Below are 27,144 nucleotides of genomic sequence, written 5' to 3' on the forward strand. Positions count from 1 at the left end.
GCAATAACTTCACAGCAAGGTTATGGAGAAGCAGATGGACTGCGAAGGAGACAAACCCTTTTGTCTAAACACAAATCACATTGATAATTAATTAGCTGAAGCAGCAGGGGAAAATTTGAAAATGTGTGAAAGGTAAAAGGATTTCTATTTATTACATATTTGATAGTTCTGTGCTTCTCATCAGAGGGGGAAAAATAGTGGAAAATTTATGGAAGGCCTGTCTTGTGCAGAGATAGAATTATAGAATTTGGGAATTGTCTGGGAGCTTAAGATAATGCATAGTTCATCTATAAATAAACATTAATTGAACACCTGTTCTGTGCCAGGCATTGTGCTAAGCCCTGCCACATAAGAATCCAGTTGTCTCATTTGGCAGAAATGAAAAATCAAGGTCCAGTGAGGTTGAGCAATTGGTTTGAAATGATAGGTATTTAGGCAGGTAGGTGGCACATTGAATAGGGGAGGTATCTGGGCAGGTAGGTGGCACAGTGAATAGAGCACCGACCCCCTACAGTCAGGAGAACGTGAGTTCAAATCCAGCCTCAGATACATAACACTCACTAGTTGTGTGACTCTGGGAAAGTCACTTAACCCCAATTGTCTCACCAAAAAAAAATAATAATAAATAACGCTAGATATTTGTGAAAAGAGAAAAGATCCAAGACACCTAGTATTTAAGATGGGTAGAACTGGAGATCACCAAGCAGAAGGGAGGGGAAGGAGCCAGAGCTCTCTTTCCATAATTAACAGTGATTTGGTTTGTGAGACTAGAAAAACTGGTTGATTCAGTTTTTTCAGCTTCACAATGGGGATGATTATAAAAATCCCACTTAAAGATTACTATGAAATTTATATAGATGATATTATAAACAAATCATTGCAAATTTACAAAAGAAAACTTCAGGCTTATTATTAATAATATAACCGGTGTCTTTCACATAGTAGATAATTGATTAACATTTATTGAATTAAGTGGGCTTCTAGCTGTTTAAGTAGGCTTCTGGCTGCATCTGTGCCATTAGCATAGATATAATTTAGGATTGTGAGATTATAAATTTAGAACTGGAAGGGACTTTAGAGTTTATGTAGTCTAATCCCTTCATCTATCTATAGTTAAAGAAATTAAAGTGACTTATCCAAAATCACACAGATTGGAAATGGTAGAATTAGGATCTGAACTCAGATTATCTGACTTCATATCCATCATTCTTTCGACTCTACCTTTCTACATTCCCTTCACCCAAATCTGAACTTGGTGCAGAAACATTTTTGTCCTAGTGCAGATGGAATATAAAATTAGACTCTTTCCAGGTCAGACTTTTTGAAAAGAGCTTAAAATTCTTGCCTCACCACTAGTGAGAAAGGAGTGTGTAAAAATTTGTTTCTAAGTACCCTTTAAATCACACTTGGGTCTTCACCTAGTCCTCTTATACCTTATACTCTATAATCTTAGCACAAAAAAGGACCTTACTGGTCACGCAGTTAAGTTCCATAATATACACTTAAAAATATGTTGACTTGTCCAAGGTCACATGGCTATATAATAATGGCAAAATGAAGACTAGAACCCTGGGCTCTGGGTTGCAAAATTGGTACCCTTTCTATTGTAGCAAATGAATGCCTCATAGCATTATTCAATAAAGTACCTATTATGTCCCAGGTAATGTGCCAAGTGCTGAAAAAACAAAGACAAAAAAAGAAAACAGTCACTATTCCTTATCTCCTTTGTTTTAAAACAGATGTTTCCTAAAGTTCTTAATAATAATTTAAATAGTACTTACTATGTGCCAGGCACTGTGCTTTATAATCATTATCTCATCTGATCCTCACAATAATCCTGAGAAGTAGATACTATTATTATTCCCATTTTACAGATTAGGAAACAGGCAAACAGAAGTTAAATGGATTACCCAGAGTCACATAGCCAGTAATTTCTAAGGCCAGATTTGAACTGTGGTTTTCTGACTTCCAGGCCCAGTTCTATATCCACTGCCCACCCTAGGTGCCCCATAGATAACATGAAAATCTAAGGTATCTTGACTTTTCAGACAATAGACATATCTCTATTTCTAGTTTTTTTTTTCAAACTTTCTTTAAGTGAATCTTCATCATATTTTTATGAAAGGGGGATTATAAGTATTCTCTATCCAAATTCTTTTAGCTATAGCCTTAATTTTAGAACTTCTACCAAAGAAATCTCTAGTGAAAACCTAGATTTCTACCCTCAACCCCCCAAATCCCTTCTAATCTTAAGAAATGCTGGCATACTCAGCCAGGTTTTGATCTCAGATACATAGCTCTTCAGGGCTCTTCACAAACCCACCACCTCTCCTTGGCCAGGTCCTCTTTTCTGGGTGTCTCTATAAGAGGATGACAGAACGTGAGGAAGACAAATTCTGGTCATGTAGGTGTTGTTTTTAGACACAGAGGTCCTTGCTCTTTTTTCTATCATGGTCTACTTTGGCTGTCTGGTTAAGCTTATGGCTCCCTTCTCAGAATAATATTTTTAAATGCACAATTTAAAAAAATATGATTATAATGGAAAACAATTGAACTGAAATAAAGAAGCAATTTGTTTCCTATCCAAGTTCCCAGATGCCCTCAAGTCTGTCCACGGAGGAGGTTTAGAATCTCTGTTTATGCAAAGAAAAAAAACCAAACGAACAAACAATCTACAACTAATGTGAATACATCTTTTCACAATAAGTATATGATAATTTCTGCAAAGTTAAAAATAAAGAACCGTGAGTTCGTCAAAATGTGGCGATCAACAGCTCTATGTCTACTATTTTATTTTCCCTCTAAGGAAATGACTAATTTGCCAAAATTTTTAAAAAAATGAAGTAAACAATGAAACTTTAAAGGTGAAGCACAAGCCTCACCAGCAGCAGCCTCTTTGGCCTGAGTTAACCCACCCTATATTTAACCCTTCCATCTATGAGTTGAAACTATGAAGGGTAAAAAAGAAATTGCATCCAGCCTGTTAGCTGGGTAATTTGATTTCTGTGTATTTATGAAGCCAGTGAGGCATGTTTGTCTCCCTGTGTGTGTAAGCATACATGTTGGCAATTAACCCTGAGGTGTCTCCCTTCCCATAAGCAATCACAGTTGTTTGCTGGGACCCGTTCACCAACCACCTCTGAACTTGGCATTATGCTAATGTTCTATGCCATGTTCCAGGCTAATGGGGAAAGGATGGCAGCAGAGGAAGGTTTTTTCTCTGCTGCCTGAGATGCCTTTATTTAGAATTAATTAGTCTGCCCAGTTGCACTTCAGAATATGGAATGATGATTAAGATTGTATCAAAGTACCTTCCTCAGTATGGGAAGATAGAAATTAAGAATAAAATAGTAAAGATAAATAGAAAAAGGTTGAGGTTAAAAAAAAGGTTTATGATCATAAAGAAAAATATGCAATGCTCCAAAATGCAGTTTCATTCATGATGTAAACCTGTCAAAGAGATCTCGCTGATCTCTATCAATGGGAGCTCCCAGGGGTGGAAACATTCTCTACAGATGCATGTTGGCCCTTTCTCTGCCATTTTTACTTCAATGACTTTCTCAGAGTCACACAGCCAGTATGTGACAGAGGTAGTAGTTAAAGCCTGGTTTTGCTAGCTCCAAAGTCAGCTTTCAATCCCCTCTGCCATAACTGCCTCTGAAATTTACCTGTCAGAGGAGGAAGCCAGCTAGAAGCAGCTTAATTCCAGGGTCTCTTGCCTCTACTCTCCTTTCCTCAACTCTATCCCTGCTGTCATTCACATGATAATGATCTGCATTGTGGGCTTTTGCTGGAATGCATTATTATTTTTTTTCTCCCTGTGGCTAAAATAGAGGTGGGTGTTGGGGGCTCCAATGAATACAAATAAGCTGTGACATATTCCAGTACCATCTATGGTTCTTCACTGAGTGACACCCTAGATGTCTCCTTGTTCTCATCTGGCATAGGAAGGAGAGAGAGTGAATTGCTAGCTATCAAGGAGCTTTGCCATCTGGACCAATTTCTCTAGCTCACACCCCAAAAGTGTTCTTGAAATCTCCCCATCCCACAAACTTATGCCTCTAGCACAGAATGCCAATGAAGGTGGTGAAGGGTGTATCAGTGCCAATGTGATATTGCTCTCCTTTCCCTTAAATAGGGTAGAAGGCCAAATGGTTCATTCCATCTTGTAATTTCCACAGCAATGTGCCAATCCTCTTTGAATCCCACTTCCTTAGTAATTGTAATTGTTAATAGAGAATCTGATGCTCTGTAAGTCTTTAAATATTTGAAATATTTATGAAAATAGAGATAAAGCATCTGATTTTTTTTTTGGTGAGGCTATTGAGGTTAAATGACTTGCCCAGAGTCACACAGCTAGTGAATGTTATGTGTCTGAGACCAGATTTGAACTCAGGTCCCCCTGACTCCAAGGCCAGCACTCTAAGTACTGCATCACCTACCTGCCCCTTTTATGGTTTTTTTTTTTTGGTTTGTTTTTAGCATCTGATTTTCTTCAGACTAAGCCTTTTCCTCTTCCATGAAACCAATACTAGTTAAATCTTATTACTCCATATATCTCTCATACCTCTTCTGGGTCCTAGTCTTCAATTACCTTCTACCTCCTATACATCTCCACCTAGATGTTCCGCAGGTATCTCAAACTCTATATATCCAGAAAAGAACTCATTCTCTTTTCCCCTCTATCTAACTCCCTTCCCAAGTTTCCTTTTAGACCATCAAGCTTGCTCTCTGGAGATTGCCTTTGACTCTTCCCTCTCCTTTATTTTCTGTATCCAGTCAGTTAAAAAGTTTTGCCAATTCTATATTCTTAGGATCTTTAGCATGTGTGCCTTCTCTCTATTCACACAGCCACTGGCCTAGCTCAGGTTCTTATTACCTCTGGGCAACAACCTCCAGATAGGTCTCCTTAGTTCCAGTTTCTCCCCTCTCCAACCCACCCAGCTGTCAAATGGATATTCCTAAAGCAGAGGTATATTCTTACCATTCCCCTGTTCAAGAAACTAAAACACTCTTCTGTTCAGCATTTAAAAACCTTCCCAGTCTGTTTCCCATTCATCTTTCCATATTGAAATCACATTATTCTGCCTCACTCAATATTCCAGCCAAGTTGACCTGTTCACTGTATGTTGTGGATGATGGCCCATCTTCTACCTGCATTCCTATTACCTTCAACCTCACAAACCTTTTGTATACATCTCCTTCTCTTCACTCACACAATCACCAGCCTAGTACAGGTTCTTGTTACCTCTTGCCTATATGATTTAAATAACATTTTAATTAGTGTCCTTACTTCCAGTCCCTTCCCTCTCTAATGCTCACTCTGCATAGCTACCAAAAAGATCTTCGTAACCACAGAAGTCAGAAAGACCTAGGTTCAATATCTGCTTCAACAACAAACAAGTAATGTAGGCCTCAATGCTCCAGACAAAGAGTTACAAATGAATCATCGACCCATCCACGTTAATAGGGAGAGTTTCCACTTGAGGGAGTTCCCTACATTGATAAATCACGGGTTTTACCAAAGCAAAACAAATATTTTGTATTTACTTGCCTGTGAAAATGTTATTTCTACCTGAGGGCAGGGGTGTGTGTGTGTGTGTGTGTGTGTGTGTTCAGTCCCAGTACCAAATAGAGGCTTAACTGCTCCATTGAATATCTCACATAACCAGGCTGTCATATAATAGATAAGTTCTAGGCAGTCTATTTAATTGGAGGCCACAGAGCCTTCAATTGAAATATTTATGGAAGAATATGAATGAGATCCATAATGGATGAGAGGGAATGAATGGATCATTCACAACACCACTTTTTATAGATGAGGAAACTGAGGCCCATAAAGGTCACATACGTAGAAAGTGAAGGAAAAATACGAACACAGATGGGTCTTTATTTGTACTGCTGAGAAGGGCGCCCACATTGATCAGATCACAAAGCTTAAAATACTTTGGCGTTCTTTGTCTCTTTCTTCTTTCATTAGCTTCACACAATCTCATTATGATAGATGTTAAAATTATCATTCTTGAAATTCCAGATCACTAAAATAGATTGCCATTCTCTCTGTTCATCTACTTTCAGTCATACTTTAAATAACAGAGAAAAGAAAAAACAAAACAAAACAAATTAATAAAAAAAATCTTCCCTTTTTGCCTAAGAAATTTGCTACTTTCTTTTTTCTTCTTTCCTTCACAACCATCTGTCCCAGAATATGTATCCCATAAAAAATAATCAGGAAAGTTAGCTTAATCAACAGATACTATGAAAATGGGATTATATTCTGAACACGTAAAGCCTGGCCATAATCTAGGAATACATACATGTACCAAATATTTAGTAGACCCATGGAATGGCATTACTCTCACAGAGGATGGAGATATATTCCATATGGTATAAGCGTACCCTGCTCCCCAAGATCTTCAGAGGAGATGTATGATCACACATGGCTTGATATCCTGTCTGGTAAGGTTTTTTAAGAGCCCTCAAATATACTTTAGAAACAGAATTAAGTAATACGGATAGAGGGAACCCCAAGTCATCCCCATTGCACCTGCTCAGCCCCAACTTTTCTAGCCTACTATTACTAGATAGGAGGTAGTGTAGTACTGTAGGAAGATCATGGACTACAAAGGAGAAATCCCACCTGCATGACATTGCACAAGTCACTTAATCTCACTGGACCTTGATTTCTTTATCTTTAAAATGAGGTTGCACAAGCTGGACTTTGAATTTTCTAATAGTTCTATATTTATGGTACTAATAATAAAACTCATTTATATGAGTTTTTAATAATAAAACTCACTTGATTTTAAAGCTCTTAACATATCTCATTTTGTCCTTACAATTAACCTATAAGGTATTATTATTATTATTATTATTATTATTATTAATTATTTTATACATGAGGGAACTGAATGCTGTTTCACACTGTAATAATCAGCCCCATGGAAAGGAAGGAAGAAGCTACTCTGATGGATTATTTTCTGATCATTTATTTGGATGCCACAGAGCTGCTTCCTTTCGTCTTATCAATGAAATTGTTATGACTCTACCTCCAATGGGGGAAGAAAGTGTTTATGTGACTTCCCCCATCCCCACATCTATATTTCATCAATGTAAAGAACTCTTCATGTGCAAACTCCTTCCACTGAGGCAGGTTGGCAACTCATCTGTAACATAAAGTGGACTGTGGCACTGAGGGTTTAAGTCATTGCCCCAGAGTCAAAGAGCCAGAATGTGGCTGAGGCAGGACCTGCCTCTAAGGTCATCTCTCCATCCACATAGGATGCTACCTCTTGACCCACTGGTGATGATGGTAGTGATTATGATGATGATAATGGTGATGATGATGATGATGATGATGGTGGTGATAACATTTCTAAAGAAGAGAGAGGTTTTTTTTCTTCTTTTCTGGAAGAAGAGAGGCATATGCAGTGAGAGAGTGAGTGATGCTATATTGGTTCTCTTCAATATTTCATTGCATGAGTTGTGGAGCAGAAAGATAAAGCAATCAATGGAGTGGCAAAGTAAATCTCCCTTGAAGACAAAGGAAAGAGGGAGGAAAAAATAACTTAATCATACTGATAGTTCATATTTATATAGTAAAATACTTTATGGCTTACAAAGCATTTTCCCCCAACAACCCTATGATTTAGACAGCACAAATATGATTTCCCTATTTTATAAATGAGAAAACTGAATCTTAGAGAGGTTCAATTACTTGTCTGTGGTGTTCAAGCTAGGACTTGAACACTGGTCTCCTATTGCTAAGACTAGTCCTCCTTTGGCTATACCATAGCTCCTGGAGAGACTAAGAAAAAAACAGTAAGAGTATAAACATATAAGAGTTGGAGAAGGATCTACAGTATAGGAAGCCTGGTATAGCAGGGAAAAAAAATATGACATTTAGAGTCAGAGGACATGAGTTCAAATCCCAGCTTTGCTATTCAACTGTCTTGTGCATTTGGAAAAGTTATTTAATATCCCTGGCTCTTGATTTCCTTAAGTATAAAATGAAGGAGTTGGACCAGATCAGGGATGAGGAACCTGTGGCCTTCTAGGTCCTTGGGTGTGGCCTTTTGACTGAGTCTAAGTTTTACAGAAATCTTTTTATTAAAGGGATTTGTTCTGTGAAGTTTAGATTCAGTCAATGGGCTGCACTTGAGGACTTGGAGGGTCACATGTGGCCTCAAGGCTGCAGGTCCCCAGCACTGGACCAGATGGTCACTAGTATCCTTCCATTTTGATATTATTTGAAAGAGAGAGAAGATAATGAGGCTCAATGGAATAGGGGAGGAAAAGGCAGGACTGAGGAAAGAAAACAAGACAGATAGTAGAACTAGGAGGGAAAAAAAATTAGTTTAGCTACCTTAATTTTCTCCCCTAGATCACTGTGGCTACCAGCTGTCAAGTCTCAAGGGCCTCCCTGTGCTTTTCAGTGTGTCTATCCATTAAATAGCACTAGAGATCCCTTTAATTATGCAACATTGTTCCTGGACACCTCATCATAGCTTTCTACCTGGACTTAGATGGCACTGGTAGTAATCCTCCTTGCCTAGATGTGCTCTTGCCTGAGAATGTTTTACTCAATACAGCACAAAATATCTGGTTATGACAGTACTCCATTGATACTATGGCCAAATAAACATCATGTGGTAACAGGTATGTAAGCTTTCTAACATCAGTGACTGTACCATTTTTATCTGTGTATATCCAGAACTTAGCATGCCACTTGGTACATAGGTAACTGATGGCTGATTCCAAACCCACGTGCCCTTTGACATAAATGCAGCTTCCCTCTGTTCCTGTAAGCCCTTAGCCAGCATGCTTCCTTTACAAATAGTTAAGCTTCAGGAAGGTAATACAGAAAAGGGGGAGAGGGAACAGGGAACCTAAATAAACAAATCTTTTTTTTTCTCCTGAGTGAAAGAATATGTAGTAGTCATAAAAATGGTAATTAGGGCCCAGTAAGATACATTCTTTAAAATTATAATGATAATGACAATAATAATATCCCCTAGAGACCTATCATTCTAGAGGAAATAATATTTGCTATTATTATCATCATCATCATTATTATTATTGTATTATCACTAATAATAATAATAGGTGTCTTGTTAAGGGACTGCGCCTTCGGTGTAACTAAGTAAGCATGCTTTAAAAGGGCTTCCCTGAAGGCATTTCTTCAATTAATAAAGGAGACTGACAGATCTTCTTGCAGCCTACTGCAAGGTACCAATTGATTGCTTCTCTTTAATAACTGTTTAATTTGCTTTCCTGTTCTAATCATGCCGTGCAAATTGGCCTCTGCTATGTGGTGACAAAGTGACTGGTGTCTGAATAGGCTGAGTAGTGCCAATAATCCTTCCATTCCCCATTGCCACATGGAGACCCTCACCCTTTCCCCTTCTCAGGCCCCCCCTTTTTATCTACCTATCTTGTCCCCTGTCCCCTCCCCTTCCTCCTTCCATGCAGAAGCAGATACATTCCTTCGCTCATTTCTCTGGAAAAATGTTTGATGGCAACAGGAAAGTAAATTGATCAGACCTCCGGAGCAGCAGTTGCAGAGGAAAGAACCACTCCTGACCATATCTTGGTGACCTCTCCCCATGCTTAAAGAAAACTCATAAGCTCTCAGCACGAATTAGCATGGCCTCATTATAGAAACAGAATTGAGGTCAGCAAAAGCCCCAGTGGGTAACTACGGGGAAAAAAATTCAAAGCAACATCTTAGACTCTACTGTCCACATATGGCGGGAGGAGGTCAAGGGAAAGTGAGAGAGAGCAGCAGAATAAATAATACTGGGAAATCTGGGAGGAAAAGTGGATGCTAAAATCAGAATATTAAAGCATCTCATTACCTACAGTAGGTGTCTCCCATCGGTGGAGCATGTTGATCACAAAGCTGGATCTGACAAAATGTGAGCTAGTAGCTTCTATCACAGAAGCCCTCCTTCTAGCTCCCCAGACCTTACCACTTACAAATGTCAGCTAGGACAACAGCTGGTGGCCCAGCCTGCCCAGATCCTTGGGCTTCACCTGTAAAAAGGTTGTCAAATTTAGGAGGGTCCTGGCAAATCATTTAATCTCACAGAGTCCCCCTTTCCCCTGGTAACTCCCTAAGGCAACATAAACTGCAGAGAAAGTACTAAACTAACTGCATTAGGAAAAGGAACTTCCTCTCTATGCCTATGAAATCACAAGCGTGGTCCAAAAAACGTCTTAAACATTACATACATAATAAGCTATTACTGTTCTCGTCCACTGAGCAGCCATTTCCTCTGAGTTCATCATGCTAAGAAAAACCTTTAAAACTTAAAGAAGATGATGCTTTTGTTCAATTGCCCCCTCTGAACTTCCTTCTCCCCTCCTGTCATTCAGACTTGAGACTTCAGGATGAGGATCAGTAGAAGCTTTCATTCCCCTTCCCCCCCCAAAAATGGCTGGCCTTTGGATTTTCCAAGACTGTGCCAGGGAAGCCAAGGTCAAAAGGGTAGAGGCTGGATGGCATCTAGAACAGGCCTTATTGAAGTAAAGTGCCTGTCATTTAAAGACCTCAACTAACTAGGTTTAGGTCAATGGAAGTTGGCTATGAAGTTATGATTTTTTTTTTTTGGTCCACAACAGCTATTAAAACCATTTGTTAGAGGTGGGGGGAGGCAGGGCTAAAAGTATGGAATATTGCTCAACATATTGTTTGGCTTTGCCAAATTGCTTGATTTTTCTCTGTTTTTTTAAAGCTTTCTCACATCCCTGAGGGAGAAGGAAGAGAGATATATTTGGAAATGAATGTGATATTAAAACAAAATGTATCAATATAAATTATGTCTGTCTATGAATGGACATATACATATGCTAACATACATTGTATATATATACATGATATATATACACTCACATCTATAAATGTATGTGTATGCATTCATATATATAAATATATACATATACAGGGATATGTATGTATACAAATATACAACATGTACACACACACATACATATAATATATACATACAATGCCATTTACTAGGGTATAAGTGGTTATAATATGTATTAGTGGATATTATACCCACAACATTGAAATAAAAGATTTTTCTAGTACTAGAATAAGAGAGCTTCTAGGTTTTCAAGGGCCAAGATTCAATGTTTTTCAAAAAAATTATTTTATTTTATTTTTAGTTTGCAAACTAAAACAAGCATTTCCTTAAGAGAGTATTGAAAAAAGAAAAGACGATTGCACATCAAACTGCAAATTTATTATGTACGACTTGCTATTCTTTTTAAATATTCAATGACTTTATTATGTAAATTTATTTTTTTCCTTTCTTTTTTCTTACCTCCCCACCCTTGTCCTAGAGATGGCTACCATTAGACACACATATGTGTATGTGTATATACACACATATACATATACACACACATATATGTATATACACATATATGTAAACACATTCTATACATCTATCAGTTCTTTCTCTGGATGTAGATAGTGTCTTCCTTCGTATGTTTTTTGTAGTTAATTTGGGCATTTATAATAGCCAAAATGACGTATTTGCTAAAAGCTGTCCTTAAAACAATATTGCTGTTGCTGTATACAATGTTCTCTTGGTTCTGTTCATTTTGCTCTTCATTATTTCATGCCAGTCTGTCCATATTTTTCCAAGATTATCGAGATCATCGTTTCTTAAGGCGCAGTAGTATTCTACCACAATCTTGACAAAAAGGTACCTTGGAATAATGATTAGAGCATTGAACTTGGATTCATATCCCACTTCAGACAAATACTAGCCCTAAAATTCCCTTAGTCTTTATTTCCTCATCTGTAAAATGAGGATAATAATAGCATGTATCTTACAGTGTATTTGTGAGACTCAGATAAGTTAATGGGTGAAAAGCACCTTGCAAACCTTAAAACACAAAATAAATGGGAACAATTACTGACTTACAAGGGGATAACTCCCTTTAAATGATACTTCGGTGACTCTCAGAGAGGTGCTATTTTCCTCATTACCTCAGAATTGTCAAGAGAGCTGCACCTTCTGGAAATGCCTCATGGAACTACGTTTCCTTGTTAGGTTCTACACTAGCTTTCATTTTTGGTGGTGGATTTATGGTCCCAACACTCATCCCTCTCTTCAGTACCATTTACATTTCTGGCATTTGGAGCTAGTGTTAGTGACCCAAATAAGATATATCCACAGGGGAGTTTCCAAGGAATTGAAAGGTTAATGACTCTGGTTGGTGTTCAATTACTCAACACGTGGTTCCTCCTCAGAGGCTCTATTGGAGTAGCACTGATTCTATATGGGAACTTAGATCCCTAAACTCAGCAAATTCATACTGAAGGGCAGTGAAAAAAGAAAGAAACAAAATCCCATAGCTTTGAAGAAACTATGTCAATTTTGTCATTGGAACCACAATACTTGGCACCTATCAGGCACTTAACACATGTTTGTTAATTGAAAAATAAATCTGACCTTGACTTTGGGTGATGATCCTTGCTTGGCTCAGCTGGAGTCAGTATTTAGGCTCAGCTGGTCAATGCCACAGGCACCATAATTTAAAACCATAGTATTCTAGGTCTAGGAAGGATCTCCAAAGATTATCTTTTCTAAACTTCTCATTTTAGCAATGGGGACCTTGAGACCCAGAGAAAGGAAAGTCCCTGTTCAATGTGACACTGAGTTAGCAGCAGAATTGGGAAAGAACCCAGGTCTCCCTCTCAACTCAAGGCCAGTGTTTTTTCTAGTCTGTTGAATTGCTTATAAACATGATTATGCCCAAAGTGGGAACTTATACTCAATATCCAAAGGGCTTTTTATGTAATAGGAGATATTATCATTAAATCCTGGAAAGTATTTCTCTTAGTTCTCTTTGAATATTTTAGATTCCCTTTTCTCAGGCCCAGACAACAGGACAACTTGATCTGAAACTGTGAGATCCTTTCCATTTTCACATGTGAATTCTGAAACGTCACTATCACCAGTCCAGCCCAGGAGCTGGGAACATTAATATTAATACTTGGAAGGGCCTGCAGTGTGGAAACAGGGTGATTTAAAAAGTGGAATTATCAGGAACTGCATCTGAGTAAATAAATCAAAAGTGCAACTTGTTTAGTCTTTCACACAAATTTTTAAAGGGAAATTAATATTTTAAAAAAACAAATCAATATATTCACTGAGCTGCTGACTAAGTTAAAAAGGGGAAATGTTTCCTTCTTTGTTGGCAACTTCTCACTGTTATTCCTGCCTCCAGTCTCTTTCAATTCAATTCTAATCCATCCCAAAACAGCTGCCCAAATAAGCATTCTCAAATATCATTCATTCAACAAAAATATATTGTATTAAGCACCTACTCTTTGTACAAACCCATACGGACAGTAGTCAGCAATTAAGAACAATAAATACATTTGAAACATAGTCCCTGCCTCAAGGAGCTTACTGTACTGGCGGAAAGATGGGCCATATATAGAATTAAAATACTAATTAACACTTAGCACTTTAAGGTTTGCAAAGCACTTTCTATATATTATCTCATTTTATACTCATAACAACCTAATGATGTAGATGCTATTATTATGCCCATTTTATATATGAGGAAACTAAAGTTGAGAAAATATAGGTGACTTGCTTAGAATCTTAGAGTCTTGCTTAGAGACTTACACAACACAACTTTGTTGTTGTTATTTATGGGTATTGCTCAGTCAGTCATTCAGTCATGTCCAACTCTTTGCGACCCTTTTTGGGTTTTCTTGGCATAGAGATACTGGAGTTGTTTGCCATTTCCTTGTCCAGTGAATTAAGGCAAGCATTGGTTAAGTGATTTGCCCAGGGTCATATACCTAATGAGTGTCTGAGACCAGGTTTGAACTCAGGTCTTCCTGACTCTAGGCCCACTTCCTGAGTCTATCCATTGAGCCACCTAGCTGCTTCTGTCACACAACCAGTAAGTGTGTAAGGCTGGATCTGAATTTACATTTTCTTGACCCTGGGTCTTGTCCTCTAACCAGTATGTGACATAGCTGCTACAAAGAAATGACTAGACTATAAAAAAGTGAGAGATGAGTATATACAGTGCATTCATTTTGCTCTTTTACCACCACTCCAGCTACTCCCCAAGTAAATTGAACTACTTTGGGATATCATGGGCTCCTCCTCAGAATCACAGAACTGTAAAGTTGGAAGCTAGTCCAGCTCGAGTCCAGTTTATAAGAATCCTCCACAACAACTTACATGATCCATGGCCATCTGACCTCTGCTTGAAGACATCATGTCCAATAACATAACCTGTTACTACCAAAGCCAAGCCATTTCCCTTTTGAATTGTTCATAGAGCTTATCTCAGTGTCTGATACATGGGAGGAACTTAATAAATGCTTATTGATTTGAAATATATGTTGATTCTAATTGTGAGGAATGGGATATGATAAAGGAGACTCTACATAGGTTAGGATTGGACTTCTTAGGTCCCATCCAACTTTTGTAAGTCTGAATGCTTACTCCCTTTCTTTGAGTCTCAGCTCCTCATGTGTAAGATGAGAGGGTTGGACTAAATGATTTCAAGTATCTTTTCTCATTTGAAATCTTATTGAGCTTGTCACTTACCTTGAGTTACACAGCTAAAACATGCAAGATCTGACTCTCAAATCTCATGCTAAAGGAGGCTAAAAAGCATCAGTCAGAGAAGTAACAGGAGAACCAGAAGTGAAAAGTGTCATGGAAGACATGGAAAGAGAAAGATTCAAGACGGAAAGGGTAGTTAACAAAAAAAAAGTGGTAGAAGAATCAGGGGGTGAAAAAAAAAGAGAAGAGAACATTGGATTTGGCAAGGAGGTCACGGTTAAACTTGAAGAAAACAGTTTCAACAGTGGAGAGAGAAGATAAATTAGAATGGATGGAGTTGAGCAGTGAGTGGGCAATGTATGGAGATCATTATTTCTGTAAGTTTCAAAGTGAAGGTGAGAAAAAAGGTAGGACAGAGCAGTGTGAGGGTGAAAGTGATATGCATGTATCAATTTTGGGTTTTGTATTTTAAAGACAGAAAAGACCTGAGTGTGTTTGCAGGCAGAAGGGAGAGAGCCTATAGAGAAGGAGAGATTAAAATTGGAGGGAATCATGAGGCAAAGATGAACTCTGTCTTGATATCTCAAAGGAAACAGGAGGGGATGGGATCTAAACCATAAGTAGAAGGGTTAGCCACAGCAAGAAGGAGGGCCCATATGCTGATGGTATTTAGGTTAAAGCAGTATGAAGTGGTTGCAAGTATTATATTTTGGAATAAATGGCTGGAGAGGGAATCAGAATTTGAAAGGAATGAGTGAACAGAAACCCTGGAGTTTAAGTCCAAAAAGTATACAGATCAGGGCTTCAAGCAACTCTGTAAAGAGACTTGGGTAATACTCTCTCATCAGAACCTGTCATAATTTTCTTTTAAATTTTTATTTTTATTGAAAAGAAAAAATAAGCTTCTTTTCAGACACATAACCAAAAGAAAATTACAAATAAAAAAATAGCACCCATGCAGCGCTTCTATCCTAGATTTAGGGAAGGGATAGGGCAGAGAAATAGAGTCTAACTGATGACATCTTTTCTAATTTTGATATTACAGGTACAATCCTGCTCAGCATCACCAAAATACACTGACATTGTTTAACAAAGGTCTGTAAGGTAGGTCACTAAATGTGGTTTAGGCAGGATATGTGTGACCTCTACCTAGACTGAAAGTTCCTCTTTCCTATCAGGCCTTGGGACTTGTTCTCTATCATGAAGCCAGTAAACTCATCCTTGGGAAATATCATCTTGCAAAACCCAATCAGTCATGTTACTCATAGCTCATCAGTTCTGTCTGCCCCTCTGATTGGAGTCATAAACTCCTCCATTTAAGAATAGGACTGGCATCTCCTCAGCTATTTCCTTATTTCTCACCTGGCTGCATTTATTTTAAACTTTTTGGGCTTGTCCAACATTCCTCTCCTCTGTCACACCAAGAACATTCCTTCTCTACCCCTCACCTTTCCAGCTGTGTTTTGTGTGTTTGTTTCACCTTTTAGATTGTAAGCTCTTTGAGAGCAAGGGTTGTCTTGTCTTTCCTTTTCCCTTTCCCTTTCCCTTTTCCTTTCCTTTCCTTTCCTTTCCTTTCCTTTCCTTTCCTTTCCTTTCCTTTCCTTTCCTTTCCTTTCCTTTCCTTTCCTTTCCTTTCCTTCCTGTCCTTCCTGTCCTTTCCTGTCTGTCCTGTTCCTGTCCTGTCCTTTCCTTTCTTTCCCTTTCCTGTCCTTCTTTCCTTTCCTTTCTCTTTCCTTTCCTTCCTCTCTTTCCTTTCCTTTCCTTCTTTCCTCCTTTCCTTTCCTTTCCTTCCTTTCCTTTCTTCCTTTCCTTTCCTTTCCTTTCCTTTCCTTTCCTTTCCTTTCCTTTCCTTTCCTGTCCTTTCCTGTCCTTTCCTTTCCTGTCCTTCCTCCTTCTTCTCTGTCTCTCTGTGTCTCTATCTCTGTGTGTCTGTCTGTCTCTCTCTCCCCCCAGTGCTTGTCATAGCATCTGACACATAGCAAATACTATTAACTATCAATTTTGACTTCCATAAAGTAAATTAAAACAACAACAAATAATTGTTCAATAAATTGAAGATAACAAATGGCTTCAACCACTGGGGCGATCTTGTCCTAAGTCAGTTCTTTGTTTTATAAATGACTTGGATGGTGAAGTTCCTCCACTTGGTAGAAAGGTAGGGTGGTGGAAAAAATGCTAGCCTGGGAGTCATAACACCTGAGGTTAAATTCCAACTTTGAGACTTACTGTTGTGACCTTACATTTAATCCTTTGGGACATCAGTTTCCTCATCAATAAAATTAGGGGTTACACTAAATCAAGGGTTCTTGAACTCTTTGTATGTGTGTCATGGACCCCTATGGCATCACCTGAAGCTTATAGACCCTGTCTTAGAAAATTGTTTTTAAATACATAAGGTAAAATATATAGAATTAAAAAGGAAGGCAATTCTATATACTCTTCCATTAAAATATATTTGAGTATATGTATATCTATTTACTTATAGATATCTATATCTATATATTTATATTTCCCTTTTTTCTTCATATATGTATATGTCCATGTACATGCATAAATGTCCATGTGTATACACATGCACATGCATACGTATACATAAATATACGCACATGTTACCTAGCACACTAAGGCATTGAGCCCAGGGTCACACAGCCAAAATATGTCAAGGATGGGATTTGAATTCAAATCTTACTGACTGTGAGGCCAGCTCTCTATGCACTATGCTGCACTGTCTCTCATGAATGTATATATATATGTATATATATATATATATGTATATTTACATCTACATCTACAAATATATATCCACTATGCAATACTGTTTCTCATGTTTATATACACATGCAAAATATGCACATATACACATTTGTATATATTTATTTTTAATAATATTTTATTTTTCCCCAACTACATATAAAAACAATTTTTAACATTTGTTTTGTTTCAAATTCTATCCCTCATTCTTATATTTTTAATAATATTTTATTTTCCCCCAACTACATGTAAATACAATTTTCAACATTTGTTTTAAATTTCAAATTCTATCCCTCATTCTTATACCTGCTCCCTGAGACAGTAAGCAATCTGATATGTTTTTGTTGTTGTTGTTGTTTGTTTTTGCTGAGGCAATCGGGGTTGCATGACTTGCCCAGGGTCACACAGTGTCAAGTATCTGAGGCCAGATTTGAACTCAGGTCCTACTAACTCTAAGGCTGGAGCTCTATGCACTGTGCCACCTAGCTGCCCCAATAATCTGGTATATGTTATATATGTATATATTTATAAATAACATGCTTACAAACCCTAAGTTAAGATATTCAGTCATTTTTCAGTCATGTCAGATGCTTGGTGACCCCATTTGGGGATTTTCTTGGCAACGATACCAGAGTGTTTTCCATTTCCTTTTCCAGCTCACTTTATGGATGAGGAAGTTAACACAAACAGGGTTAAGTGACTTGCCCAGGGTCATATAGCAAATAAGTGTCTGGCCAGAACTCAGGAAGATGCGTCTTCCTGACTCGGCCCAGTGCTCTATCCACTGTGCTACCTGCCTGCCCTGGTTAAGAATTCTAGGTTAAATGTTGTCAGAGACCCTCTCTAATCCTTTATCTATGGTCCTTTGACTTCTCCTTTCTTAGAAGAAAAAGTTCTATCGGAGATTCACTGGGAAGCAATAGGAATTTTTCTTTTTAAAGATATCATTAAAACTTTTATTTAATGGGGCAGCTAGGTGGTGCAGTGGACAAAGCACCGGCCCTGGATTCAGGAGGACCTGAGTTCAAGTTTGGGCTCAGACACATAACATTTGTTAGCTGTGTGACCTTGGGCAAGTCACTTAACCCCATTGCGTAGCGCCTACCCTCCCTCCCTGCAAAAAAAAAATTATTTAAAAATAAGAAAAGGATGTGAGAGAACTCATGGCTAAGCACTTTCATTAGTTTAAAAAAAACAGTCATGCATAAAACAGTACATCATACTTCACGGTTTATCTTTTGGAGACTGATGGTGCTAAAGTAACTACTAATAAGCATTACAGAGGGGTACCTGCAAATGTCGCAACAACCTGTTCACTTCTGCAATAACTATGAAGATGTCAGGTGCAACTTGATATGGCGTCAACTTATCTGTGATCAAATAAGTCCGACACTGCAGATGCTGTGTCTTTCTGTATTCTGACACCATGATTACTTTGTCTCCTTTTGTTGTTCGGGGCTCAGGCTGCCAGGGCTCTTGTTTTGGCCAATTTGATGATATTCGGGCTTTCTCTTCTCCTTCCAGCCTCTGGATTCTTCGACTCTCAATTTAAAGCTCAGCTTTTCTGGGCTGCACTGCTTATTAGCCTTATCATGTTTCAAGCTTTCCTTTTCTTCTTCCTGTCAGTCCTCTCAGTACTTAGCATATCCTTTCAGTCTTATGCACCAACATTTCTAAAAAGGCAAGGTTGGGAAAATGCATCCCTTGGAAGTGGAGGGGAAAGAATGCTGGATGGACTTTTGTTCAAATCCCAGCTCTCACAGTATTAACTGGATGTGACAATTTGGAACAAGTCACAACCTTTCTGATCCTCAGACACGGATAACAATAGCACCTACTTCACAGGGTTGCTTATAAGGATCTAATGAGATCGTGGATTTGAAGTATGGGGCAAAAAAACCCCAACACATTAATATGTGGGGCAGCTAAGTGGCGCAGTGGATAGAGCACCAGCCCTGGATTCAGGAGGACCTGAGTTCAAATCCGGCCTCAGACACACAATAACCCTTAGTAGCTGTGTGAACGTGGGCAAGTCACTTAACCCCATTGCCTAACCCCCCCCCCAAAAAAAAACACATGAAATATGGGGCAACCCTTTAAGTGACAGAAATATTATTAATATAAGGCAATGTGGGGTAGTGGTAGCTGGCCTCAAAGTCAATATAGGATTTGAGTTCAAGTTCCAGCTTTGACACGTGCTGGCTATGCAACCCTGGGAAAGTCACTTAATCTCTCAATGATCTAGACAGAACTCTAAGACAGTTGTTAAAAATGTAGCCACAACCCTCCTGAGTGAAACTAAACCAGATTAAAATGTAATTGGGAAATATCCAACTGACTAATGAGTGAATGAATAAATGGATAAATAAATGGGTGAAGGAGTAAATGGACGGATAGATAGATAGTTAGATAAAGAATAGATAACGTTATATTTTAAGACTATATCAATATGAAACCTGCAGGGATAGCTATGTGTGAACTAATCCTCCTCCCCACTCTACCCCCACCCACATTTCTATTTTAATTGGATAGCACTGCTCTAAGATTCGAATGGCTGCTAGGTGGCACAGTGGCTAGAGTTGTGGGCTAGGAATCAGGTTAGACCTGAGTTCAAATGTGGCCTCAGATAACTTAGTAGCTGTCTGACGCTGGGCAAGTCACTTAACCTCTGTTTGCCTCACAGTTTCCTCATCTGTAAAATGGGGGTAATAATAACACTTATCTCCCAGGGTTCTTGTGAGGCTCGAATGAGATAGTAATTGTAAAGCACTTAGTAGCATCCTGCCTGGGATAACATGAGTGCTATAAACATGTTAGCTATTATTATCAAATGAAATAATAATGGTAAAGTACTTAATATAATGCCTAGCACATAGTAAGTGCTATATAAATGTTAGCTATTAACATGTATATAATAAATAACATCATATAAAATAATAATATAGTATAAAAATATAAATTTATAATATAAAATAAATATATAATGATATAAATATAATAAATAATATAATAATAATATAAATAACATGTGATAAATGTTAATATGTATATAATAATGTTAGTTATTAAAATTGGCAGAGAAGGGACCAGCCTTCAATGGTAAAGGAAGTTTTCTCTTCTGGGAACTCTATACCAATGAAATAACAGATTCAGTCCTTATCCCCTGTGATGTCAATAATGATCCTAATACAAATAACTCCCATTTATACAGCACTTTAATCTGTAAAACACCAAGTATGTTAAACCAAGGATCTATTCTCTCCCCTCTTTTGAGCATATGGAAGATGAAGTTACACAGACAAATTATGTTCTTTCTCCCAAGACATGAGAGGGAAAACAAAGAAATGAGAGTGAAAGAGAGAGAGAGTGAGAGAGCACAACAGTGAGAGAGAGAGAGAGAGAGAGAGAGAGAGAGAGAGAGAGAGAGAGAGAGAGAGAGAGAGAGAGAGAGAGAGAGAGAGAGAGAGAGAGAGAGAGAGGGAGAGACAGAGACAGAGACAGAGAGACAGAGACAGAGAGAGACAGAGACAGAGAATAGACTGGGGTAAAATCTCAGTAGGTCTTCTCTCTTTCCTGAGAACAAGAACCTCAATGCTTCTTCTCTGGGTACAAAAGTTCCCAACCTGTGTTCCCAATGGAAAATCAAACAGAGTTAGCTAAAGCCATGTTTGAAAATAATAATCAAGCAAAGCTATGCTCTGCTAAGCTTGATCTGGGCAAGCAGATTTGAGATCAGTCCTCCTATCAGGGGATAAGCCTGGTTTGTGAGCATAATGACAGCTGCGTCAATCTTGAAGGGGGTCTGTTTTTTTGCATTGGATTCCTAGGGCTCTTTCTTTATTTCGGTTCCCACCCTAGGAGCTTTATTCTAAACTCCTCTTCCCCACCCTCCACATTTCAGAATGGAATTCAGTCAGAACCACCAAATTTAGTCCTCATTTCAGGTCACAAAAGGAAATTGGGTTTTAATGCCAAGCTTGCCTCAGGCTCGGCAGATGGTTCCCAAACATCACAAACAACAGTTTGCCCGGTGTATACTAATGGGGTGGTGATACCCAAGTGTAAAAAACTGTTGGGGAAGAGCACCCTGTCAAGATCTGCCCTGCCTGCCCCTCCCTCTTCTTGCTCATCTGCCAGCCTATGATTTCCTTTGATTTTTGGAGATGCAACCCAGCTCCTTGTAGTCTTTTTTGACCACATGCCTCTGAAGTAGAATTTAGAGTGGGTGGGTAGGAATATTAAAATACTATACTTAACTAGTTTGGAGATTATGTTAGCATGCAGTACAATACATAGCATATTGATAAGTATACATAAATACATATGTATATATACACATAGATCATAAAGATATATTTGTATACATATTGTATACACATGTATATGAATATGAATTTATATACATATTCTCCTTTAAGAAAATTTGGGTGAAAGAAAAGGAAAAACAAATTGAATTTTAGATTTATTTACTCTCGTGCTGTCCCTGATAATTCTCCTGTTTAAATCACCCTGCTGCAGCACTGCAAACCTTTCTGGACATCAATATTAATGTTCCCAGCTCCTGGCAGCGGGCTGGTAGAGGTGGCATTTCATAATTCAGATGTAGAAATTAAAAGCCAAGTGCTAGAGGGAGTACATGGTAGCAAAATACATCCAGGCTCCTGATTGAAGACCCTTCAGAAATCATGCCTTTCCTCACCAACCCTGAGCAAAACAAAAGCAGGACCAACAGGTAAGTCAAAATGGGCCCAGAAAATGTCTATTCTTCCCTGGAAGAAGAGAGACTGTGGACAGAGGCTAAATGATTCCAGTAGTTTTCTTTTTCTTTCTTTTTTTTTTTAACACTGAAATTTGTTCATGAGGTATCGTTTTTAATGGTTCTGTACTGAAGGGGGTATATGAAAGGACTTGGCAATATTCCATTGGAAAACTCCCAGCAAGAGTCACCTACATGGACAGAGCATTCAAGAAATATGTTTGCCTGTATGATTTTTTTTTTAAAGAACTCTCCAGATTCCCTTAGGAAAGTAACTTGCTCCAGTGTTTACAGATACTGTGAAGAAATAAATCGCAAACTTTAAAGTGCTATATAAATGTTAGCTCATATTGCTTCCCACTGGATTTGTTTTTATGGTTTTTGGTCACAGTGTTGGTCATCATGTCTACTCTCCTACCCATGTCCTTATTAATTTTCTGTGTAGAAGGATATGGAAAATCATTGTTCTCTCTAAATGAACCAGTTCTTTATGTGAATCCATAGTCTTCTACAACTTAAAAGTAAATGCAAATATCTTGGAGAGAGTATAGAAGAGGACTTTGACAGCAGTTTGAAATGGGATAGAGAGCCAATGTATACCCTTTGTGCTCCATTGGTCAACACACACTCTCAAGACATCTAGAAGAAGGTCCCCTGCACATTGGAAGAAAAGATTTACAGGATGGCATGCACAAGAGTTGTCCAGGATGAAGAGTGTATGGGTTGCAATCTGTATCATTGGAGGGATGGAATACCTGTTCTAGCCTACTTGCTATTCTAGATTCAAAACCTGACATCACTCATTTTTATGGCTTTGCCGTGGCTCTCCACCATGCCTGAAGTGCCCTCGTTCTTTACTTCTGTCTCTTTAAACCGTGATTATCTTCAAGATTCAGATCAAGGATGGCTTTCTAAATGATACCTTTCTGGTTTCCTTAGCTACTAGTGCCTTTCCATTCACTGTTAACTCATGTGTTCTTTGTATCTATTTTGCATATGCATGTTGTCTCCTAAATTAGAATGTAAGCCCCTTGAGGGTAGGGACAGTTTCACTTTCATCTTTCTATCTCCAGTGCTTAGCACAGTGCCTGGCATGTGTAAGAGTTTGATAAATGTTTGTTGATTGATTGGTTGAGATCACAGATCCATCAACATTAGAAAGTGGGTTAAAATAGTTATAGAAGAAATAATTACATCCGGCAGCTTTCTCCAAAACCCAACTAACCCTTTCCTCATCCCCACATTAAGTCTCACTGCCTAAACCTCCCAAAATTACCTTTTCTATCAAAGGCATAGGTATTTCTCAGGCAGTCTGTATTTCATACTTTGTTGTTGTTGTTTAATGGAAAGTTTGGAAAATTTATTGTGTATTGTTTCATGCTTGACTGCAATGTTTATGCTAAATCAGCTCTGCCTAATCAAGCTGGCCTATTTTATGTTCTTAATGTCTTCACTCAGTCTCCTGCCTCCATGGCTTTGTGTAGGATTCTCTACAAGCCTGAGTGGTCCTCTCTATTAGCTTCCTTCAAGATTCAGCTCGTGTGCCATCTCCTGTGAGAAGCCTTTCCTTATTCTCTTAGCCTTTAAAGCTACTCCCTTCCTCTTTGAATCATCTTATATATACTTATCTGTTATACTGTATCATTCTCCTCCCTCCTCAAGCAGGTAAGTTCCCTGAGGACAGGGGATGATTTTTTTTTCTTTTTTCTCTCTTTCTTTTTTTAAAATTAATTTATTTTAAACTTAAATACAAAAACAATGCACAATAAGATAAGAAGAATAAATACTACATGTTTTGTTCAGAGTTATCCATCTTTGTTCCTTGTAAGTTTTCTTTTGTTCTCTGAATTCTATTTCTCTTTCCCCAGTGCCTAGGATAGTGCATTGTATATTTTAAAAATGAGGAAAAAACAATAACACATGTGATTTAATTGGTATAAAGAACTTCATCGCTATTGGGAGGATACTTCCTTTATCTGGTCTGCATTTTATATTCTTAGAGAGCTGCTCATATCACTGAAATGTTAAATGACTGACCCAAGATCACACAGACAGTATTATTCAGAGGTAAGAATTCCTGTTTGTAAGGCCTATTCTTTATCTACCACCCCAAGCCTAACCCACTGCTTTTGTTTTGCTCTTAGTAGGCACTTGGTAAATCAATCAAATATTGGACACTGTGCTAAGCACTGAATTGCAATGGACTGGATTAAATTGAATTTAATTGAATTTGATATATAATTTAGAAGGATATGACCCTAATAGTTGTCCTTATGGAATTCATTCATTGTACCTGCAATGGCAAAGTAACACATAGCCAGCCTGCTCAGTGTGTTCATGCAGTCTTTGTTATATTCATTGCTAATGTGGCTTTTCTAAAAGAGCAAAGGACTTGCCTTTCTTTGGGTTGGAAAGATTGATTTTTCACTGGTGGGAACATATCTTTATTGCCTATGATTCCAGGACCCAGGCCCTAGGCAATTTGTGATTCAGACACGGTTATGAACAGAGTATAGGCCCAATTTTCATGAGTTGCGACAATTTCAAGGTCTAGAAAAAAAGATAATGACAACAGGCTTGCACATTAGCTACCTTTGCAGGCTGCTGCTGCAAATCAGTATGGAATGTGTTGTAAAATTTCGGCTGTCTTTATTTTTTAAAAAGGAGTTTTCCATCAGTAGATTCAGCCTCTCACCATGGAGAAGCCAGGGACTTGGGAAGCTTACAATAGCCTCAGGCAGTATTTGTGTTAACCACAACAGGCCAAGAAGGCAGACTTCTAGAAGTCCTGCAAATATTTATATGGCTTGGAGGGGGAAGGAGATATCCCTGGCTGGGAGCAGGTCCATGGAAATACATGACTGACAAGCAACTCACTCTGATCAAGGGACCCAGTACCAGGCAAAAAGAAAGCTTGTAGACAGAGAGTAAGGAAAGATAGCCCAGTGTAAGTTCACAGAAATCTTGCCCTTTTCTTGAAAGAGACAATAACACAGACATTCAAAGCCCTTCACCATGTTCTTATAACGCCTCAGATCCTGGCCTCCTTCCACGGCTTTCCCAGCACCATCTCTAATCTGCCAGCCCCACAGTCCTTGGGCATTGCAACAGCTTACACACCACCTACATACGCCTCTGTAGGGTACAGAAGAAGTGAGAAGTCTTTCTATCTCCAGCAGAGGAATAAGAGAGAGAAAAAAAATACAACAAGGTCTCACTCAGATGGATTAACTTGTCTGCTGGTAATGTTTCGCTTTATTCTGTTTTAGTTTCTGTATTGGTGCAGATTTTAAATAAAGTAAAAGTCACCATTCTCATTACTTGATTAGCTTAATACACTTAGGATTTAATTTCAGTACACTGTCACATTATACCAGCTGTAGACAGTCTCCACCCTACTTGGGTTGTAATGGGTCTATTCTGCTCCCACAATGATGTAAGGCTCCTAGAACTTATTTGTCTCCAGAGTCCACTTGCTTAAATAATGTTCTCCTGCCCTTCCATACATGCAGTGTGACACGCAATAGCAGCTGCCACCGTGGGGCAATATTTCATATCGTTGTTATTTCTTTTCAACTTTCAAAGCCATCTCCTCTCCAGTATCCCAAAGGGACACTCCACTACCATCTGAGTCTGGCTGCAACACTATTTAAAGGGTTTTTTTTTGCTGTATATTTAATGTAATTTGGGGGTATTATCATCAGCCACAGAAACAGCAGGCAGGCTGATGCCAACATGCCTTGCATTTCTTGACTGGAATGGCAGTGGTTGGAAGGAGAGCCTTTTGGGTAGTTTTCCAAAATAAATAGCATAGCTTTTGTAAAGCAAACTAATCTCACATTGTGTAAAGGGGTTCACCAGAATGTACACCACCACTAAGCAAAAACACATTTTAATTGCCATATGTGTTGTGGTGGTGGTGCTTCCAGGATTGAGATTCGATCAGTATAAGAGAACTTCAGGAAAACCCCATCCATAGATTCCAGTCCAGCATGCATTATAGTCTTAAAGCAAGATTCTTAACCTAGGATCTATGAACTTAAAAATGCTGGGAGTTTTAAATAACCATATAATTGGTTTCCTTTGAAATTTATGCACTTTATGTATTTAAGAATCACTGCTGTAGGGTTGGGTAGGAATTAGGGGAGGGTCCATGACACATAAAAGATAACAACCTCTGTCTTAGAATTGTCTGGAGACCCTGAAAGGATAGGTGAGTTGTCCTTGGTCCCCTAATTATATTATACCAAAGGAAATATCATAAACTTAGAAAGGGAAAAGATCTTAAAGACATCAAGTCCAACACCCTTATTTTACAGATGAGGAATGTGAGGCTCAGAGAGGTTAGAAGAAAGCCTTCTGAGTTGCACAGGTGACACCTAAGATGTGGGATTTGAACCGAGTTTTCTAGTTCCATGTAGAATATTCTATTGACTGTCACACTGCCTTTCAGCTACAAGAGAACAAAGCCTTGTTTTTTTTTTGGGAGGGGGGTGAGGCAATTGGGGTTAAGTGACTTGCCCAGGGTCACACAACTAGTAAATGTCAAGTGTCTAAGGCCAGATTTGAACTCAAGTCTTCCTATCTCCAGAGCTGGTGCTCTATCCATTGTACCACCTAACTTCCCTAAGAGAACAAAATCTTAACTATTAGGGAGAAGGATAAAATCGTTAACAAAATAGCTGGTTTGGAGGATAACCCTCTTTAAGTTAACTGGTTGGGGGAGGGCAATCTTGAGCCCTGACTCTAGCATTTGATTTTTCAATAAAACATTAAGTAGTTTTAGTAGATTAAAAACTCCAAACATTGTGGCATGACAACCAAAATAATACTAAAATCAGCTTAGGCTACATTATGGATCTTAAATTTTTCCCTATAAAGGAAGATCATGATTCTTCTGTACTTTGCTCTGGTTAGACCACTTTTGGAATATCATATTCGTTCTTGATTGCATATTGTTAGGAAAAATAATGCAAGCTGGAACATCCTTAGGAGAAGATTAGGAGATCTGACACCATCACCTATAAGAATTCACCAAAGAATATAGCCTGGAGGAAAGATTTAGATGGGGACAGTGCATGG

At 38.4% G+C, this 27,144-nt stretch overlaps 1 long non-coding RNA gene across 1 annotated transcript; it reads left to right on the forward strand.

The window, feature by feature from the left end:
- LOC110222287 (uncharacterized) lies at positions 1 to 25,293 on the forward strand. The gene is made up of 5 exons (XR_002328340.2): positions 1 to 132; positions 15,601 to 15,659; positions 21,825 to 22,038; positions 24,063 to 24,129; positions 25,098 to 25,293. It is a non-coding gene; the product is annotated as an uncharacterized LOC110222287 (long non-coding RNA).
- Positions 25,294 to 27,144: the final 1,851 nt, after the last annotated feature.

The sequence above is a fragment of the Phascolarctos cinereus genome, unplaced genomic scaffold, assembly GCF_003287225.1.
Source record: "Phascolarctos cinereus isolate Bilbo 61053 unplaced genomic scaffold, phaCin_HiC Scaffold_726;HRSCAF=1367, whole genome shotgun sequence".
NCBI lineage: Eukaryota > Metazoa > Chordata > Mammalia > Diprotodontia > Phascolarctidae > Phascolarctos > Phascolarctos cinereus.